Below are 17,674 nucleotides of genomic sequence, written 5' to 3'. Positions count from 1 at the left end.
CTTTTTAAAACACACATGGCAGTTCACTGCAAATGTCATCCCCTTTGACAGTTATCATCTTGACATTTAAATGGCAAGCCTTGTCAATCAAGTGATAGCCAAAGTGCATCTTTTTGCTCCTGTCATTCCTTATCTGCTCTGCAGCTTCCTTAATGCTGTGAATCAACTCCTCTCTGTAACGTGATTTGTTCTTGTATACCAAGGATTTCATGAGTCCCCAAAGGAAAGAAATCTGTTGGTGTTAGGTGAGGGGATCTTGCTGGCTATTCCTCTGGGCCTCCACCACCTATCCTTCATCAGGAGACTGATCCCAGTGAAGCCGCTCCCACAATACACAACTTACAGGTTAATTTCTCACAAAATAAAGCAAACAGCATGTGTGTGTATAGAGTATTTTTGACTTAGGATTAGTTGAACTATCATATCCTAAGGTATGTACCTTAATTCATGGTACACCCTGTATTGTTAGTACACACACACACACACACACACACACACACACACACACACACACACACACTGCGCTGCCCAGCTAATTGGACACATCCACAGCAGCTCTAAGGGGCTACCTAAGTTTTGGTTGTACAGGGGGCCGAGCTTGAGTCCTGTCTCTATAAGAGGGAATTGTGTGATGTGTGAGTGCAGGGGAAGTGAAGTGTAAATTGGGAAGTGAGCAAAAAGGTGAATGGGAGAGTAGTGTATGGGTAAACATTGTCTTGTCAGTGATACCAAGAAGGAAGATGGTGGCGGACACAGCAAATATTTTTGAGGGTTTCAAGGACGAAGACCTCAGTGTAGCTTATACAAATAAACAAATATGGAAAATTGAAGAAAATGTGAAAATATGATAAATTCATAACTTAGCAATAATAAAGACATGGAAGGAAGAGAGAGAGAGGTGGGTGGTGGCAATGTAAAAAGATATCCAGTGATATAATAGAGATGAAGAAGAGGAAGATGGAAAGAGAAAAAGAAAACAAAGAACTGAGAGAAGAGGTGACAATAATGGTGAACTTAAACAAGAAGTACTATAAAGAAATCAAGAAACTCAAGGAAGAGAATGAGGAGTTAAAGAAAGCTTTACAAGAGAGAGAGAGAGAGAGAGAGAGAGAGAGAGAGAGAGAGAGATTAAGGTTGGAAAGTGAAAGAGTCAGTGACAGCAAAAGTCAAAAGTTGGAAAGAAGAGAGAGAACAACAACAAAAGGTGAATATAGATAAGATCATAAGGCAACAGCAACAGGAACACAATAAGGACATGGAAAAGCAATTGATTAAAATAATAAAGGAAAAAAGTAATCTTGTGAGAGACATTGTACAGAGAAAGATGTTTGTGGTGGTATTTGGGGTCAAGGAGAAGAACTTACTAATGAAAATAGCTAGAGAGAAAGAAGAGGCAAAAAAGACTAAGGAAATTATAGCAGAAGTGGCGGAGGAAGGAGAGGAGATAGTTTGAACAAATTGAAGAGGTTTACAGAATTGGAAAATACAATGAAAATGGAACAAGACCAATGAAAATAAGATTCATGGCACAAACAGCAGTGAAATATGTCTTGCAAAGAACAAGAAAATTGGCAAAAGTAGAAGGAATTAATAAATATGAATAAAGGAGAGAGAAGTAAACTGAAAGAGTAAAGTAGAGGAAAGTAGTAGAGTAGAGGCCCAGTCAAAAAATGAGGAGAGAACACAAGAACAAGCGAGGAGATTTGCTTGGAAAGTTGTGGACATGAAAGTGAGGAAATGGTGCCACAAAGATGCCACACCAAGCAGAAGTTTAAAGATTATGTATACTAATGTAGATGGTTTGGTGTTGAGCCAAACGGAACTTAAAGACTACCTAAAGAACAATAAACCAGATGTGGTTTGTTTAATGGAAATCATACTAAGAGGAAATAAAGTTGGAATTTGCAAAGGTAGGTTGTAGTGCATGGAGGAGAGACAGAAAAGGAAAGAGAGGAAGAGGAACAATGATATTGATAAAAGAGGATATTGTTGTTGAGGAAGTGGAATATGGCGATGGAATGGCAGAAACTTTGAGTGTTGTGATTAAGATCAAATGAAATGAAAAAAAGGAAAGTTACTGTGATGTACATACCACCAAAAACTAATGCATGGGAGACTGATAGATATAAAACTATACAACTAAAAACAAGAAATAGCACAGGAAATGATAAGGAAAAGTAACAAAGTGCTTTTAGTAGGCAGCTTCAACACTAAAGGAATGAACTGGCAGAAGATGGAAGTGAAAGAAAATGTTGGGTCATGGAGTGAACTTATTTTTCATATATGTTTACTTATTTATTTTTTTATGTAGGAGGGACACTGGCAAAGGGAAACAAAAAATCCAATAAAAAAAAAAGCTCACTGTGATACCAGACCCGGATTGGGTCAGAAGTAGTAGTCAAGAATTGAAGGATATGTGTCTTGAAACCTCCCTCTTGAAAGAGTTCAAATCATAGGAAGGTGGAAATACAGAAGCAGGCAGGGAGTTCCAGAGTTTACCAGAGAAAGGGATGAGTGACTGACTGAGAGGTGGACAGAACAGGGGTGAGAGAAACAAGTCTTGTGCAGTGAGGCCATGGGAGGAGGGGAGACATGCAGTTAGCAAGATCAGAAGAGCAGTTAGCATGAAAATAGTGGTAGAAGACAGCTAGAGATGCAACATTGCAGCAATGAGAAAGAGGCTGAAGACAGAAGAGAGTTGATGAGATGAAAAGCTTTTGATTCCATCCTGTCTAGAAGACTGGTATGAGTGGAATCCCCCAGACATGTGAATCATACTCCATACATAGACAGATAAGGCTCCTGTACAGAGTTAGTAGCTGGAAGGGTGAGAAAAATAACGGAGATGTCTCAGAACACCTAACTTCATAGAAGATGTTTTAGCTAGAGATGAGATGTGAAGTTTCCAGTTCAGAATATAAGTAAAGATGTTCAGTGTAGAAGAGGGGGACAGTTGAGTGTCATTGAAGAAGAGGGGATAGTTGTCTGGAAGGTTGTGTTGAGTTGATAGATGGAGGAATTAAGTTTTTGAGGCATTGAGCAATACCAAGTTTGCTTTACTCCAATCAGAAATTTTTGAGAGATCAGAAGTCAGGCTTCCCTGCATGAACTGTTTACTTCCTGAAGGGTTGGACGTCTACGAAAAGACGTGAAAAAGTGTATGGTGATATCACCAGCATACCATACTTACCATGATGGTGAATACAATGAGACAGTGGGTGAACGAACTTACAAGGTACAAAGAAGAAGAACCATCACAGTTGGACTTAGTGTTTACAAAAAATCCCAGAAAGTAAACCAAGTATACATTGTCTGAGTCCACTGGGAAGAAGTGATCATGTGACAATAGAAATAATGCCACAGGAGGAAAAAGTGTTGCACAGGAATGAACAATTTTGAAATGGGAGATAGAACTATTCTAAGGCAAACTTTGCAGAACTTAATAAATTTTATGGAAAAATTAACTGGGAAGAACTATTTAAAGGTAAAGTAGTGCAAGAAAAATGAGATATTTTTGAGTAAGTATAGAGAGGGGGTGCAACAGTTTGTGCCAAGTTATAAAGTGTAAATTGGGAAGCATGAATGGTATAATGGCAGGTGAGTAGAAGCAAAAAGGAAAAAAGGACAGGGTTTGGAGGAAATGATGAGACAACTGAACACAAATACTAGGGAAGAATACAGAAAGGCAAGGAATGAATATGGTATAATAAGAAAAGAAGAAGAAAGAAATTTTGAAAGTGAGATAATAAGAAAATGCAAGGAAGAGCCCAAACTCTTCTACAGATACATAAACAGGAAAATGAAACATAGGGATGACATAAACAAGTTAAGAAGAGAAGGAAGAATTTATGAAACTACTGAGGAGATGAGTGAACTAATGAATGAGAGTTTTCAGTTCACATTTACAAAGGAAACTGATTTTGTGGCACTGAAAGTGGTATCACAGAATGAGGGAATACAGGAAATACAAGTAAAGAGACAACAAATCAAGAAACTGCTGAAGAGCTGGATGTTAGAAAAGCTGTGGGACCAGATCAAGTAAATGGATGGATATTAAAAGAATGCAGAGAACAAATGGAAAAACCCATATGGGATATAATTAACAGCTTGTTGAGAGAAGAAAAAGTACCAAGGGAATGGAAAAGAGCTAACAAAGTCCCAATATACAAACAGGGAAGTTAAATGGAACCATTGAATTACAGACTAGTGTCACTAACAAGTATTGTAAGCAAGCTTTGTGAAATAGTAATTAAAGACAGATGGGTGCAGTATTTAGAAGATGAAAAGATAATTACAGAAAAGCAATTTGGATTCAGGAAAGGGATATCCTGTGTCACAAATCTACTGAGCTTCCATACAAGAGTAATAGATGGAGTGCAAGAGAGGGATGGATGGGTTTGTGCAGTACACCTGGATCTCTAAAAAAGCATTTGATAAAGTTCAACACAAAAGTCTTATGTGGAAGTCAGAGAATGAAGGAGGGCTAAAGGGAGCAATGTTGAGATAGACAGAAGATTATTGACAAGGGAGGGAATTGAGAACAGTAATCAGAGACACTAATTCAAGTTGGCGCAAAGTGACAAGTGAGGTACCACAAGGATCTGTGTTGGCGCCTATTATGTTTCAAATATATGTAAATGATATGACTAGAGGATCTAAATAGTTATATAAACCTTTTTGCTGATGATGCAAAAATAATGAAAATAGTAAAGGATGAAAATGACTGCAAGGAGTTACAAAAGGATATTGACAAGATACATACATAGAGCCAAAGATGGAAACTAGAATTCAATGCCAGAAAATGCCATGTGTTGGAAATAGGAAAAAGTAAAAAGATATCTTCATTGAATTACAAAATGGGAAGAGAAATAATAACAAAAAATTCATGAAGAAAAAGAAGGCACATAAACATAATATTTGGCTCTACATACAGCTTTTTAACAGACATTAGGGTGGCATTTAACTATTTAGATAGAGAAATAATGAAGAAAATTATAACAAGAATGATATAACCTAAATTGGAGCACGCAGCGTTAGTTTGGGCTCCAAATAGGAAAAAAAGATATACAGAAACTGGAAAGAATACAGAGGATAGCAACAAAGATGGTACCAGAACTGAAAGACTTAAGCTATGAAGAAAGACTTGAAGAGATGGGATTACCAACGCTACAAGAGAGAAGAGTAAGAGGAGACCTGATAACAATGTACAAATTAGTAAACAATATAGGAAGAATAGACAGAATTGACTTGCTATCACAGATGGAGGAGGGAGAGAGATGGGTGAGGGGACATGGGAAGAAAATAAAGAAGAGTGGATGTTTGAGCGGCACCAAGAAATGCAGCTTCCTGTATCAAACTATTGAAATCTGGAATGATTTGAAGGAAGAGGTGGTTGTGGCAAACAGTGCACACATGTTTAAAGAGAAACTGGATAAATATGGTTATGGAGACAGGACAAAATAAACTTTGGCTCGTGCCCTGTACAATGCACACACACACACACACACACACACACACACACACAGATACCAACATCACCCTATTCACGTCATACATTATATAACTTCATAAACAGTGTTTCTCATCTGTTTGAGAATAAAATAAAGAGTGGATGTTTGAGCTACATCAAGAAATAGTTTTCCGTATCAAACTCTTGAAATCTGGAATGATTTGAAGAAAGAAGTGGTTTTGGCAAACGATGTACACATGTTTAAAGAGAAACTGAATAAGCATGGTTATGGAGACAGGACAAAATGAACTTTGGCTCGTGCCCTGTACAATGCAACTAGGTAAATACACACACACACACACACACACACACACACAGACATCAATGTCACCCAGTTCATATTGCCATGCATTATATAACATCATAAACAATGTCAAACAATGTTTCACATCCATTTCTGATGTTTTTTCACATTTTCCTCACGTGCTGGTGAGTCTTGTGATGCCCACTCATCACAAAACTTCTTAGCCACTCCATTGCCTTCTTGTTTACTGTATAAAACTTTGTGTTCTTGTTATTTATTACATTAATATGCTCTTTTACCATGTTAATGAGGATTTCCTTATCAAAAAATGATAAAGGAGTAGCCCAACAAACCGTCACTTCTTTGCTGGTTGCCATGGTGACTGCAGCAGATGTAAACAAATTCGTGTTTCTCATACATTTTTTTTCTGTCAGTGATGTGCTGAGTTGGGCAGGAATATGAGATGTAAGCATTGGTAACCACTCATGCTTGCCCGACCCGCTGATTGACAACCTTGGTGAACTTTGGATTTTTGAAAGTAAGGACTTCCCCACTATCTTGATTGTCTGGTGCAGTTTGGCCAGGTGATCACCAGCATTGGCAGAAGGTTTAAAAGTATGGCAATTAAGCATATGATACAGCAACATCAGAAAATGTCTGTTTCATATAATTCCCCACTGGAGCTTCTCTATTCCTCTTGATTGCCATTGCTTTATGTGAAATTGACTAGGTTTAAATGTGATAAATGCACCTCAAACATTTCAGATTTAGACAAACTCGATATATGCATCATTAATGCACTTCCCTTGAAAAATCTTTGGTGCCTGAAAAATATTGCATTATAATTTGAGAGATGAAGGGCTACATGTAGTACAATCAGCAAATAAGTTATTTTGCATATCTACGGACATAAGTTTTTTTTTATTTACTCATGAGGACTATGGTCACAGGTTTCCCTCTCTGTTTAGCAGTCTTAACTCTTTATGATGTGTCACTGGGCTTGTGTAAATAAATAAATAAATAAATATATATATATATATATATATATATATATATATATATATATATATATATATATATATATATATATATATATATATATATATATATATATATATATATATATATATATATACTCGTATATATATTTATATATATATACCAATCGGAGTACAAAAAACTATTGAGCTTATGACAACACTAAATCAGTGCCTAATATTAGCCAGCATGAATGAAATATTTTCATATTGTTTTTGCAGTTTCTTCAAATGCTGGATGCAGACACTTATTCGTATTTCATTATACCATAATTAATGGCTTATAAGACACATGGACTCAATAAGACGCACCTCAGTTTGGGCAGGCATAAAAAAAAAAAAAAAAGGTAAGTAAACAGGTTTAAGCTCTGAATATGAAGTGAAGGGTTTCACCTGACATTTGAAGCCCTCTTATATGTATTCAGATCCTTATTAGATCTCAATATTTTACATTTAAAAAACCTTAATATTTGCTAGGACCTACCAACACTAGTACTTAGACTAATCCTGCTGTGAGATGTAAACAAATGTGGCATAGACAGTGACATTGTCAGAGGCCAGATTGTAATAAAGTTTGTACATCACATTTTTTTATCATCATTCTACACATGATCCTAGTTGTATATTTTAGTACATTTTCAAAGCATAAGGATGTGTGAAAACAGATTCACCTTATTCTCTACAATGTATTTTTTTTTGAAATATTCAGTACAAACCATCACCATGAGTCGCCCTACTTCATGACACTCTCTTCACTTATAAAATCTTTTATTTTGTTAGGTAGTAAGCTATTTTTTAAGAATGCAATAGTTTCTCATTAGCTTCAAGTTTTGTTGAACATGTATGCAAGGTAAGAATCTTAAAAGATAGGTACAATTCCAGTTGTATGGAGGTGTGTCTTACCTCAAGGAATAATGGCATCATACTAAGAAACGCAGTGAATCCTGCAGTTGTCACCAGGTTTGGTTTGCAACCAACTGCAAGTTTGTTTTGGTACATGAAATGTAAGAGTCATCACCTAATTTCTTCCTGACTGGTGTTATTTTATGTGAATTACTAGTAAGTATGACCTGTTATGCATTGTTATCTTGTAAAAAAGAGTTGTTTTTGTGGTATAGAATTGATCATCACTTTGTTTATGTATGTGAAGATGTTTGGGATTTAATCTAAGGGCCACTGTTGCCACAGACTTACCACTGGCCACTGTCCCAAAGCTGAACCTTGGTCTTATAAGATGCAGGCTCATTTTCTGAGACTTTTTTGGGGGAGAAAAAAGGTGCATTTTATGTCATCAAAAACAATATTTTGTTCATTCGTAGATATCATTTGCAAGACTTCCAAAATAATGTTAATGATTGCATACATATTTTAAACATTTGCAACATGCATTCTGGAGCCAGTTCCCACCCAGTCCTTCTCACCACCTCTCCCACCACACTGCTCTTCTCCACTCAGTGTTATTACTCCACATCAACAGGCCATCACTAGCAGACCTCTTGGGTGGTTTCCAAGACCCCAGCTTGGCCTTCAAGACACTTAATCATACCAGGGTCTTCCTCCAGCAGCTCACCAGAATATAACTGGATAACTTGCCTGCTGCCAGCACCTCCAGGCCTCTGGAGGTTGTGGCACCACAGCCTGCACAGCCCCTCAAATCCCCAACAAGAACAAGAACACAACAGGGTAGTGGGAGTGATGGCTTCAAGACACACTGCCACTGTACAGGGCAGCTGTTACTCTTGTACATCATGTGCTGCTTACAAGACTGTGCCTAAAAATCTGAGAGGAAAAAGTAAAAGCTCACAGGACTGGTTGACGAGACAGCTAAATGACCCTTATGTGAAGTTGACCAAGCAACATCAGTGCAGGTGAGCCTCAGCACTCTCTTTTACCCCTTCCTTTCCCACATTAGCCATCTTCCCACTCCCTCCCCAGGAAGGCCCCTATGATCATTAGCCAATGCAAGTCACTGCAATAGAGTGACAGTGTATACCTGTTTTTTGGGGCCACTTCTTGGTAAATATCTTGATCATGATAATTTTTCAGACTGAGATAAATTTTTTTACTGCTCAAAATATTATGCTTTTTCAAAAGGAGATAGTGACATTGAATAATCTTAGCTATAGCAGCTCCTCATGAAGCAGCTAAATTATGTGGATATTGGTGATGAATACATACTGTACAATATGGCTGTGAGGGTTGTTTTAGGGTCACTCACGGTTACATTAGTGACATGATCTATCGTACACTGTGTCACAAATTGTAAGTCCATGCTGACAGGGTTTACTTGGAGAGATATAGTGTGATGCATGTGTTCGTATGTTTGTTTCCAGTATATAATGATGCATGCTCTCTTGCATCTCTTTTGTTCAGCAAATGAGAACTGTACTTTTAATGACATTAGAATGTCGTTAAATGTCACTTACTTCCAGGCAATGCATCATTTATTTTCAGCCAGTCACCTGAGTGCAGTGCACACAAATTTAAATACTTGGATTTTATCATGCAGTTCCATAAGCAAGGCATACAATTCTTAAGATTGCACTGTGTTTTGCCAAAATTAGTTGAGTGCTGAACAATCGATGGCACCAGTACCCTTTGAGGATGAGGAAGAGGAGGTCTGCAAACCACACCTTGGACTCTTTATTTTTTCTATTAAGGTTTAGGTCTGGTTATGTTAGGTTAATGTCCTTAACCCATAAACTGCAACATTTATCATATGATGAACAGCATGTAACTGTGACTTACATCATATGATATGAAGGCTCTTTTTAATCTTGGCAGCCTGTATTTTGCACCCATATGTCTTGAAATGATGTTTGGCAACTCAGAGTGAGCGAGCCCACACTCTCTCTCTCTCTCTCTCTCTCTCTCTCTCTCTCTCTCTCTCTCTCTCTCTCTCTCTCTCTTCCATGTGTGTGTGTGTGTGTGTGTGTGTGTGTGTGTGTGTGTGTGTATTTACCTAGTTGTGGTGTACGGGAGGGGAGTAATCTCATAGTACCCTGTCCCTATATCTATCAGTTTGGTTTTAAAAGCACTGACAGTTTCGGCATTGACAACATCTTCACTGAGTTCATTCCATTTGTTCTCATTTCAGTGAGGAAAACTATACTTCTTAATGTCTCTTCTACAGTTAACTTTCTTCAACTTCTTGCTGTGACCCCTTGTACTCTCTGTGTCTAAATTTATAAAAACCTTCTTTCTTCACATTTTCCATACCATTTATCATTCTATAGATGTTTATTAAATCTCCTCTCTCTCTCCTATTTTCAAGGGTAGGAATTTCCAACATTCTTAATCTCTCTTCATAGGTCAATTTACTCAACTCTGAAACCATCTTAGTGACTGCTCTTTATGCTTTTTCTAATTTTATAATATTCCTCTTTGTATGATGAGACCACACCACTGCTGCATATTCCAATCTTAGTCTTATCATGGAAATCAACAACTTTTTATCATTTTTTCTTCCAATTATGAGTGCCATTCTTATTCTTTTTAACAATTTCACTGTCTCCAGTAATTTTATCAATGTCAAATTTTCAGTAACTGTTACTCCCAAATCTACTTCCTCTTTTGACTTCTTTAACTTCACACCATCCATATCATAATAATATTGTATTCTTTTCTTACTCTTACCAAACTCCATTACTTTGCATTTACTCAAATGGAATTCCATTTGCCAAGATTTACTCCATCTATTTATCTTATTTAAATCATCTTGCAGTACCATACAGTCATTTACATTATCTATCCTTCTCATCAGTTTAGCATCATCTGCAAATAAGTTCATATAACTATCTGTTTTTTCATTTATGTCATTCACATATATTACAAACTTTATCGGTCCTAAAACTGACCCCTGTGGGACACCACTAGTTACTTTCAGCCAAGATGAATTCTGGTCTTGTATTACAGTTCTCATCTCTCTATCATCCAGATAATCCTCCATTCACTCCAGCTGTCTTCCTCCAAATTTTCCATAATTTTTTAATCTTCCTTAGCAACCTTTGGGATGTACTTTGCTTTCTTCAAGTCTAAGTAGACACCATCCACCCATCCATCTCTCTCTCCTGCACATATTAACTATCCTTGAATGAAAGGACAGTAAGTTTATGGAGCATGATCTTCCCCTTTTAAATCCAAATTGACAATTTACTAAAACTTCATCTTTTTCCAAGTGTTCCATCCATCTTTCCTTTATTGTTCTTTCACATAATTTTCCTTCAGGAGGAAGCAGTAGACACCTGCTAAAACAATAATTACTCCCAGTGAGGTCTAAAGCACTGGATCAGGGGGTACTGTGAACTTATCATTAAACCTACCTGTGATCTCACTGAACTTTTCCTTTTGTGTCTCACAACACAAGGGGGCAGTCGCAGCCTGCCCTATAAAGACAACTCTCTTCCTCCACACAAAACTACAAGCACCTAATAACACACACAACCTTCACTCAAAATTTCAAAATTCATGGCAACTCCTACACCAGCTTTGGAGTCCTCATCTGGGGAGGGGACCACAAATGTCCCCTGGTTGGACTGCTCTGCTGATGACGCCCCTAAGTATCTTGACACCCCCTCAATTTTTTCTTCATTTCTGCAACATTTGTGATCTAAGATCTAATTTTCAATCTGTAGAACACCACCTCTCCTCTTCTAAACCTCATCTTCTTTTCCTCACTGAAACTCAGGTGCCTGAGGCAACTGACAGTAGCTCTTTTTCTGTTCCCTCCTACTTTCTCTATCCTCATTTTCAATTCAAAGCTGGATGTTGCATTTATGTGTGCAACAATTTAACCTCCTCTCATGTCCATGCTCTTGAATCTTCCGAGTTTTCCACTATCTGGCTACGACTACAGAGTCACTCTCAAACTAAATTTATCTGTGCTGTATATCTCTCACCTAACTCCTCTGACTATAAGAAATTCTTTGTCTACTTAACTTCCAAAGTGGAGCACATTCTGACACTCTTCCCTTTTTGCAGAGATCTCCATTCTTGGAGACTTCAGTGTTCACCACCAGCTTTGGCTTTCCTCTCTCTTCACTGACCATCCTGGTGAACTAGCCTTCAACTTTGCTATCCTCCACGACCTAGAGCAATTGGTGCAACACCCTACTTGTATTTCTGACCATCTTGGAGATATGCCCAACATTCTTGACTTCTTCCTGACCTCTAATCCTTCTGTTTATGCTGTCACCCTCTCTATTCCATTGAGCTCCTCCGATCACAGTCTCATATCTGTATCTTGTCCTATCACTCCAATCCCTCCTCAGCATCCCCCTAAGCAAAGGTGCCTCTGGCATTTTGCCTCTGCTAGTTGGGGGGACCTGAGGAGGTATTTTGCTGATTTTCCTTGGAATGACTACTGCTTCTGTGTCAGAGACCTGTCTTTGTGTGCTGAATGCATAACAGAGGTGATAGTGTCTGGCATGGAGGCATACATTCCTCTCTCTTTTTCTCGGACTAAACCTTCCAAACCTTGGTTGAACACAACTTGTTCTCGTGCTATACATGATAGAGAGGAGGCCCACAAAAGGTACTTAGGCCTTCCATCACCAGAATCTCATGCACTTTATATTTCTGTCCGGAACCATGCCAAGTCTGTTCTCCAACTAGTCAAAAACTCCTTCATTAATAGAAAGTGTCAAAATCTTTCAAGATCTAACTACCCTCATGACTCTGACATCTAGCCAAAAATATCTCCTGGCATCTAGCCAAAAATATCTTCAATAACTTTGCTTCTTCTTCTTCTTTCCCTCCTTTATTTCAACCAGATAGCACCACTACCATCACATCTATCTCTAAAGCTGAACTCTTTGCTCAAACCTTTGCTAAAAACTCTACCTTGAATGATTCTGGGCTTGTTCCTCCCTCTCCTCCACCCCCTAACTACTTCATGCTACCTATTAAAATTCTTCAGTATGATGTTTTCCATGCCCTTGCTGGCCTAAACCCTCGAAAGTCTTATGGACCTGATGGGGTCCCTCCTATTGTTCTCCGAAACTGTGCCTCCGTGCTTGCACTTTGCCTAGTCAAACTCTTTCAGCACTGTCTGTCAACATCTACCTTTCTTTCTTGTTGAAAGTTTGCCTACATTCAGCCTGTTCCTAAAAAGGGCGACCGTTCTAATCCCTCAAACTACTCTCCTATTGCTTTAATTTCCTGCCTATCTAAAGTTTTTTAATCTATCCTCAACAGGAAGATACTTAAACATCTGTCACTTCACAAACTTCTATCTGATTGCCAGTATGGGTTTTGTCAAAGCCGCTCTACTGGTGATCTTCTGGCTTTCCTTACTGAGTCTTGGTCATCCTCTTTTAGAGATTTTGGTGAAACTTTTGCTGTTGCCTTGGACATATCAAAAGCTCCTGATAGAGTCTGGCGCAAAGTCTTGATTTCCAAATTACCCCCCTGTGGCTTCTATCTTTCTCTCAAGTTTCCTTTCTGACCGTTCTATTGCTGCTGTGGTAGACGGTCACTGTTCTTCTACTAAATCTATTAACAGTGGTGTTCCTCAGGGTTCTGTCCTTTCACCCACTCTCTTCTTATTATTCATCAATGACCTTGTAAACCAAATTTCCTACCCTATCCACTCCTACGCTGATGATACCACCCTGCATTTTTCCATGTCTTTTTATAGACGTCCAACCCTTCAGGAGGTAAACATTTCATGCAGGGAAGCCACAGAATGCCTGACTTCTGATCTTTCTAAAATTTCTGATTGGGGCAGAGCAAACTTGGTATTGTTCAATGCCTCAAAAACTCAATTCCTCCATCTATCAACTCAACACTACCTTCCAGACAGCTATCCCCTCTTCTTCAGTGACACTCAACTGTCCCCCTCTTCTACACTGAACATCCTTGGTCTGTCCTTTACTTATAATCTGAACTGGAAACTTCACATCTCATCTCTAGCTAAAACAGCTTCTATGAAGTTAGGTGTTCTGAGATGTCTCTGCCAGTTTTTCTTATCCCCCAGCTGCTAACTCTGTACAAGGGCCTTATCCGTCCATGTATGGAGTATGCTTCACATGTCTGGGGGGGGTTCCACTCATGCCGCTCTTCTAGACAGGGTGGAATCAAAAGCTTTTCGTCTCATCAACTCCTCTCCTCTAACTGACTGTCTTCAGCCTTTCTCATCGCCGCAATGTTGCATCTCTAGCTGTCTTCTACCGCTATTTTCATGCTAACTGCTCTTCTGATCTTGTTAACTGCATGCCTCCCCTCCTCCCACAGCCTTGCTGCACAAGACTCTTCTTTCTCTCACCCCTATTCTGTCCACCTCTCTAATGCAAGAGTTAACCAGTATACTCAATTATTGATCCCTTTCTTTGGTAAACTCTGGAACTCCCTGTCTGCTTCTGTATTTTCACCTTCCTATGAATTGAATTCCTTCAAGAGGGAGGTTTCAAGACACTTATTCTTCAATTTTTTTTACTTTTCTGGGACTGGCATCTCAGTGGGCTTTTTTTTTTTTATTTGATTTTCGTTGCCCTTGGCCAGTGTCCCTCCTACATAAAAAAAAAAAACACTATTCAAGGACACTGGTCTATATTTTAGTGTATTTTCCTTATTTCCTCTTTTGTATGTTGGTGTAATATTTGTTCTTTTCCAGTCTTTTGATTCTCTTCCCTGTGATAGTGATGTCACCACTAGACTGTGAATTTTATCAGGCAGTTGTTCTGTACATTCCTTCAATATCTTGTTTGGTACTCCATCTGGATCAGATGCTTTAATTACTTCAAGTTCTTCCATCATCTTAAGTATTTCCTCATAACTGACCTGGACTGCACTCAGTATATATCTCACCAACTTATCCCTTCCAGCATCAAACTCCCCTTCCACAGTAAATAACAATCTGAAACTATTGTTCATAACCTCCACCATGTCCTGTTTGGGTTCATTTATACAATTATCTATTATATCTCTTTTATAGTTTCTTCTCTCCATTCTTATTATCTCAATGTACTTGTTTCTAGCATCAATATATTCCTCCCATCTGCTCTCAGTTTTCCTCTTCTTCCATCTATTCCAACCATTTGATTTACAATTTGTAGTTCCTTTGCATTATGTATTGAACCATTCTGTACCCTTTCTACATCTCACTCCTCCTTTAGGTACAAATTTCTCCACAGCAGAATTATATTTCCTTATAAATTCAACTCATTTTCTGGAACATCTACATCTTCAAAGTCTTTCCAGCCCATGGCAACAAACTACTTTCTTAATTTTTCAAAATCATCTTTACTATATTTAAATCTTCTTACCTTATAATTTTCATCAGATTACATTTTCATTTTTCAAATTAAATTCCATCAACATGTGATCACTTTTACCTAGAGGGCTATTATAGTGTATTGTTTCAATAATTTCCATGTCCTTGGTAAACACTAAATCAAGTCTTGATGCTTTATCTCTTCCACTAAATCTTATATCACAGTCTACCCACTGAGTCATCAAGTTTTCCACTGTTCAGGTTAACAGTCTATTACTCCATGAGGTCTCACTTCTAGTAGTTGTCAGTGTTTCCCACTTTATCTCCTTACAATTAAAATCACAAACAATAACTATATCACTACTTTCCATCACTATCTTTTCAAGACCTTTTAACACATCTACTAACGTCTCTTCGTGCTCTTTTTTTTGCCAAGCATTGGTCACAGGTGGCACATACGAGTACACTCCTACATAATTCATTATCCTTTCTTTTCCACTTCTAATCATCACTTGTAGAATTTCAGACTTGTCTTCACTTTTTATTACCCTCTCCACTTCAACACACTTTTTAGTCAGAATGATCATTCCCCCCTCCTCCCTTGTCACTTCTGTTTTTCATCCATAAATCATATTTACCAGTGTCAGGAGTTCCCGATTCATTTTTCCATTTTGTCTCACATAATACAGCAACATCTGGTGAGGTTCTGTTTAATAACTCATTTAATTCCATCTTTGTTGACATTAATCCATTTACATTAGTATAACATAGTGTTTGATGTACCATTTCTTTATTCTCATGTCTCTTACTCTTCAGAAAAACTTCTCTTTTTGTTGTTTGTCTTTTTGTTTAGCCTCATTTATCAGCTCCTTTTGCTTCAACCTTTCAATCTCATCCATATCCCTGTTTATCCATACATTTTTATATTCTTCATCTCCAGACAACCTCCAAGACCCACTAATTACCTCTTCTGCTTGTACCTACATTGCAAACTTTGTGTGTGTGTGTGTGTGTGTGTGTGTGTGTGTGTGTGTGTGTGTGTGTGTGTGTGTGTGTGTGTGTGTGTCAGATATACACACAGCTCTGCAACACACACTTGCGCAGACACACACACACACACACACACACACACACACACACACACACACACACACACACACACACACACACACACACACACACACACACACACACACACACACTGCACCCAAATCAGGCAGTTAAAAAATTAAAGACTTGTTGTTTGAGATCCCTTACCACTCCCCGTACTCTCCTTTTGTCTCATCCCACAGGCATTGTCCATGATGCTTCCTGTGTTGTGGTTCCATCATGGCAGGCATGGAAGTGCCTCTCACTGCATAACCGCCTCATGATCATTGAGAGCATGGACACAGACACTGAGGTGCGGCGCCTCTCCCCCATCGCCCTCATTGCCAACACAAGCCACTTTTTTTTTTTTATCTTGTCCTTATAAATCTATTTACCAGATTGTCAATTCCACATGGGATTTTTTGTGAGTGTTACTAATGCCTTCTCCTCCTCCTCCTCCTCCTCCTCCTCCAGGCCCTAGTGGGTACGTGGACCTCCTCAATGGACAGATGGACAGAGGCTGGTGTGCTGGCTACATGTATCAGGAGCAAATCTCAACCTTCTTCTCCATTGTGGCAACAGGGATGACATATGAGATGGCCATGACCAGCATGCCCCTTCAGGTACTGCTGTAGTGCTTGTAATGGTGTTGTAGTGGTTGTAATGGTGGTAGTAGTAATAGTAGACAGTGATTGTAGCTATGGTAATAGTAGTTGTAGTAATTTTCAGTGGTATAATGATAATAGTAATTGGAGATAAACAGCAGCCAATTTACACCAATCTTTTTGACGCATAACCTAACATCATTTAACCCAGCCTAACGTCACAACCTAGCACAATCTCACCCAACACTAAGTCAACCTAATCTAACTTAACCCAATCAATTATTATTTCAGGAGCTGCATCTCTAACCTCACCTCACCACACTGACCCTCCACTCACATCACATCTTCAGGTGCTGCGTCTGCACCTGCCACACAGTCCATCCTCTGAGGCCGTTGTCCTGCTCATCTTCCCAAAGCCTCAGCATTATGACACCTATGTGGATGGTGTCTTTGTTCCCCCAGCCAACCTCAACACCTCTGCAGCCGGCTACAAGCTGTTGCCTGAGAACCCCACCCATCCTCAGGCTTTCCTTCCCATGTTGGACAATGTAAGGGATGGCTGTGTGCTGTGTTGTGTTGTGTCGTGTTGTGTTTGGAATGTAAGGGATGGTTGTGTGTTGTGTTGCATTGTGTTTGGAATGTAAGGAATGACTGTGTGTTGTGTTGTGTAGGGAATATAAGGAATGGCTGTGTGTTGTTTTGTGTTGTTTGAGGCACTGGAGCTCTGTACTTTGCCCTGTCAGTTTGGGGCAAAGGACCAACTGCTCTGCCTTGTCTCTTCCTGCTGGTAACAGAACAACCACTCAGCCTTGCCTCTCCCTGTCAGTTTTGTCATGCCTCCCTATCTGTTTAGTTTTGTCATGCCTCTCACTGTCAGTTTTGTTATGCCTTTCTCAATTTTGTCATGTCCCCATGTCAGTTTTGTTGTGCCTCCCTGTCAGTTTTGTCATGCCTCCCTCTCAGTCTTGTCATGTCTCT

The 17,674-nt window shown here is 38.9% G+C and overlaps 1 long non-coding RNA gene across 1 annotated transcript; it reads left to right on the top strand.

Annotated features, from left to right (window-relative positions):
• The first annotated feature begins 7,017 nt into the window (after positions 1 to 7,017).
• LOC135098324 (uncharacterized) lies at positions 7,018 to 16,715 on the top strand. The gene is made up of 3 exons (XR_010266818.1): positions 7,018 to 8,658; positions 16,295 to 16,404; positions 16,566 to 16,715. It is a non-coding gene; the product is annotated as an uncharacterized LOC135098324 (long non-coding RNA).
• Positions 16,716 to 17,674: the final 959 nt, after the last annotated feature.

The sequence above is a fragment of the Scylla paramamosain genome, unplaced genomic scaffold (assembly GCF_035594125.1).
Source record: "Scylla paramamosain isolate STU-SP2022 unplaced genomic scaffold, ASM3559412v1 Contig55, whole genome shotgun sequence".
Taxonomy (NCBI): Eukaryota; Metazoa; Arthropoda; class Malacostraca; order Decapoda; family Portunidae; genus Scylla; species Scylla paramamosain.
The sequence above is the reverse complement of the archived record's forward strand: the minus strand, read 5'-3'. Positions and strand labels throughout refer to the sequence as shown.